Consider the following 5,196-nt stretch of genomic DNA (forward strand, 5'->3'; position numbering starts at 1 on the left):
CTTCAATAAAGTCGTCTGCAAACACGATTTATGGAAAATCACTGCCCGATTTGCAATGATATCGGAACAATTATAATTTATTTCGGCTGCAATATTGAGTGCCTTTTCGTTTATGCTCCATTTAGTAACAATTTTATCCATGTTAATGGAAATTCAAATGATTTATTAATATTTCAAAGATTATTAAATGCACGAAAATAACTTTATCAACATGCAACACAATCCGCATTCATTGTAGAACTTTATTTTCTTGAAGTGTCTTATGCTTGTTACGATTAAATTGACTTAAAAAAACATCATTTATTTTCAGAAATCAGCAGGAATTACCATTGTTATCATCGGTTAAACCTTCTACTTTATCAACAGCTTAATCGATTTCAACAAGCTATCCTCCGTAAACAGATCCAAAAACTTTAATCCAAACACCAGTTTAATGTGTCATCAAACGCAAGTTATCTTTCAGTCTTCGATCTGAAAACAAAAGTACTTGAAGACGTTGATACTTAATGATTTACCATCGCTTCCTGCGTATTTTAATTAATCTATTTTTACCATTGCCCAATCTTGTTTCTTTTGGTACTACAAAGGAGATAACAAATTCAAAGAGAACATACTTCTTTCCTAACTTTTTTAAGAGTGCGATTAAGCGTTCGCAAACCTTATTAACCATTGCTGATCATTTAGATAACCTTGATAAACAATGTACTATATACCTGATATAAGAGGCCTGGTGGTCTTAAGGTATTGGTCTGGCGAACTAGCGACCAGGCGGTTTGAAGCAAGTGACATGACAATCTATCGACGTGGACTTTTCTTTACCGCCTCGCGGCATAGCGGCCTAAGTCTATAAGAAAAAATAGTATACTCTATGAAACATTGAATATTGAGCTAAAACAGGTTTTTGCCGTCTACATCATTTGTTACCATCTCTTTTTTTCAAGCAACGACGTGGCTGCTTTAAGTCAAGCTAGTGGTTTTGACATGTTTCGTAGTTGAGCGAATTCACGACGAGAGTTATCCGTATGCATTAAACTCCTTCGACAAATAAATGTTCTAGCAAACAAAATTCAGACTACACAATTAGTAGAATATTGTTGACTTTTGATAACATCTTTAAAAATAAAAGATAAAAATATTTTACATTTTGGCACCAAAAATTGTTCCTATATTTGTACTTGCAAATGTATTGTAAGCTAAATTGAATTGAGAACTGTACAGTTTATTTCGCTGCATGTTTTTATGCTTATTGAATTTGCCTTCTATGCACTATGCATTTAAATAGTTGTTTTTGACCCTCAATACAAACATGAACACATGCATTGTGTCGATCACTTAACAAGGTTCGAATCGAGTAACAAGGAAACTTTTGCAAAGAAAAGTTGCCTTTGAAACCAGTACAAATATCCATATCTGAACTTTCGTCCAATTTCTAATTGAAACTGTTAAGAGACATATTAATACTAACCATGATAAAAGCGTCAACTTTTTCATAAACTAAAGATGAAAATCGTGGTAAAAATCATAAATTTAATACCGGTTTATTCCACAGAAGCCTCTTTAAAAGCAGTCAACGACCACAGACAACCTTTGCAAGCTTATTATTGATTGACTATTGATCATTTGCAAAATATATTTTGTTTCAACTTTGGTTAACTCATGTTTACATTAATCAATTGGGTGCACGAATTTTTGTTTTAGCTCTTTCGTTTGAACAAAGATATGACACAGTAAAGCAGGTGTTGTTTTCAATAGGGACCTTATTACTTAACATATTTTTTTAATTTATTTGATCATACTTTCCTTGTTATTTTCCTATTGAAAGCAAAATGATATTGTTTGGCACAAAATGGAGGTTCACTGACAACCACGCGAATTTTGCGCATTTCACACATCGCCGCGATTTTTCCTTACCCTTATCTTTTTTATCTAATTTTCATATACCTGGCGATTGAAGCTTATTGCCCTCCGCGTTGTTCCACCGTGTTCCACCGCGTTAAGCCACCGCGTTAAGCCACCGCCATACGCGGCGATGCGAAGTGTTAATTTACAGTAATTAAGGTAATTAAGATAGCTATGCATATATTTCTAGTCAATTATATTAAACTCATACAAGCTCGATCCGTTATCTACAAATCTTGGTTCGTATTCATAGCGTATTTTGATCCCTAAGATTTACGCCTTTTAACTGTCAAAGTATTAAGACGCTTCTGTCACCTTATCGAAAATATCTGAATTTCGAATGACTTCATTAAAGTTGTGTAATTGTGAATAAGTACTGTTTTTCATTAAAACTGCGCACGTTTTTCAATCGTTTGACTATGGTTTGTGTTCTGGTTGTGTATTTAATATATATATATTTAGAGCAATGTCTTTACAGTGAATGGTATATGTTCTTTTCGGGTATGAAGAAGAAATCCTCCATTTCTTGAATCAATTATTCACATTTTATCAGAAGTTAATACAATCGGAACAACTAAAACTAAAACTAAAGTTATGGTCTCGCTTAATGCCCCCTCAACAACTTATTCACTAAGATATGCGAAATCCATTCTGCGACCACGGTTCAATTTTCATGTACAATCTTCTATCTGTACCACCTCTACCTGTTGAAGTACCTGCATATCGCGGTAAGTCGCATCGCGGCGATACGCCGCGTACATATTTTCGAAAGTAGTAGGCGCTAGCAGAGATAAACGCGGCGATGATGCGCCCCACCGCGTTGGCTACCGCGGAATATATCGCCGCAATTTTTAATCGGCGATTTTCCGTATTTGTGAAAAAGCACAGAGACAAAAAAGACAACTGCTCAGTAGTCTTTTTTCAAAATGTTATGCTCCTCCCACTTATCTACCTCACTAGAATATAATGAGTTAGTCATCAAATAAGAGATACTACTGGCATTTCCCATACATATGTATATAATAAACGTCGGGGATTTATATTTGAACACTATCATAGATGTATTCGCACATCTATATTTTCTCTAATTATTTAACCCTTGATGATACTGAGACCTTAAAAGAAATGTAAACATTCTCTAAATTAGAACACATTTTGAATACAAAAGTCGTCATTTAGACATCTGTGATAAAGACCACTTTCATAAAATGTGTTTAAAAAGGATTTGTAAGTATGAAGATGTATTGGAACATGGCGATTTTCACAATCCAATCACAATCAGCTTAGCGCTTGTTGTTAAAGAAACTAAAATAAAGAAATATGGCCTTATATATGGAAACTTAAACACTTAGACATAATACCTAAATTTAGAAAAGGTTTCATTGGCACTATATCTTAAAATCGTTTATCGTTTTTAGACATTTGGTCCATGAACATTCCTGGGACAGCCAAGTAGACTATTTATATATTTATGTATAATCGCACATGATTGTAATATGGTTGATAACAAAAGCAAAATTATGTCGATGGCACATCGGTGACATCGGCCATGCATTTATTGTGCGACATATAGCAAAATAAAACAACTTGTTAATATCCAAAAGTCACTCATGATTCTAGTGTAAATCTTTCCAAATATAGCAGCACATAAATTACAACAAAATTTCATTGGCTTAACATTTGAAGAACCCTCGAGTATTAATTATACCAAGTACACCTGCTGACAAACTACAACCTTTCCAAATTCATTTGTTCGACGTGATTTTTCAAACCTGTGTTAGAAAGTCAAATTCTGTAAAAGAATACAGTTTCCTAGCGTACGTCTAAAATGCCATTTACTGTATAAACAAGCAACATCACAATATCCTAGTTGTAAGACAATATGTAAGAGACCTGTGCAATATTGATTGACACGATATGTCAGAAATGCTCTTTATAAAATAGGTTATGTACTTCTTGTGATATTAATGACCAAGTCAATATCGTTATCGTCAATGAAGGGAGTTCTCATATAAAATATATTGTTTTCTGTATGTTATAAAGATTTGACTTTTTAAATGGAATATGTCAGCTTTAGGTTGATGGCAATGATCTTCATCATTGAACATTACATAAAATTGATACAATATTACTGTTTTATGTTGTCACGATAATGTAGTAATTCGTATTATAAAAATATATAGCTAACTGCTAAAATTGTGCAACACAAATTAGTAATATTGGCTTGAACAAAGAAACCTCGACGAACTTTGTCAATTCCGATAAATTGAATGTACAGCAAGTTATACATTGAATTATAGTTTGAGTTCTTAAAAATATATATTTGCTTAGTCGTGCACTTCGATTACCTTGATTAACGGAATATTGAAACATAAGCAATAATTACATAAGAATGTTAGACCTGTTTGTGAGATAAATGTAAATATTTCTTTGTTCTTGGTATGTTAGAGGGAAACAAGTTGTTTTATTATGAAATCAATTATTGTTGTCACTGGAGGAGAACAAGTGCGTGATTGTGACGGAATATAGGAAAATGATCAGGACGTTGCAGTTCGCACGCAGATTAGATTGTCTGCTCTGACGAATAAGATAAGATCTAATTGCTCGTAAGCCTCGCACTAACTATCGATGGACTATAAGATGTGACGTCACATAACAAATATAATTAGCAGAATTAATGGAAATAAATCCACAATTACTTTTCAAGACGGAACTAACTTTTCAATAATGTTTATGTCGAGAAGCTTTAAGGAAATGTTTGCACGTAATTTATATTGGGTTCAATTATTTTCTTTTATACAGTGAATGTACAGGGTAAAATATAGATGTGAGCAGAACTCATCAAAAATGTGATACACCTTGTTTTAGATTTGGAGATGCATGTCCTAATTTTATATTCAATTGATATGACAGGATATCTTAACTGTATTCAGTAAAGAGTGATATTCAAAAATCGGAAATTTATGCTGTTAATAATTGAATATACGCTTAGCAACTTACCTGATCGGATTATAAACGGAATTATTTTGTGAGATGGAAAATATTTATACTAAGAATATAACGGCTGAGGATTTATCCAGCGATCTTCGCCGGGTTGTATTGCCAGTTTCATGTTTAATTGTTTTTGAAATAGTTTGTGGAATAGTTGGAAACATTCTTATTTTAATCATTTACTCGCGACATTACGATTTGTGCAATTTCCGTTGTTTCGTGCTATGTATGGCTGCAATAGATTTGCTCAGCTCTGTGACAACCCTGCCAGGAGAATTTATATCCCATATGAATTGGTACAACTAC

This window comes from Mya arenaria, chromosome 12 (assembly GCF_026914265.1).
Source record: "Mya arenaria isolate MELC-2E11 chromosome 12, ASM2691426v1".
Taxonomy (NCBI): domain Eukaryota; kingdom Metazoa; phylum Mollusca; class Bivalvia; order Myida; family Myidae; genus Mya; species Mya arenaria.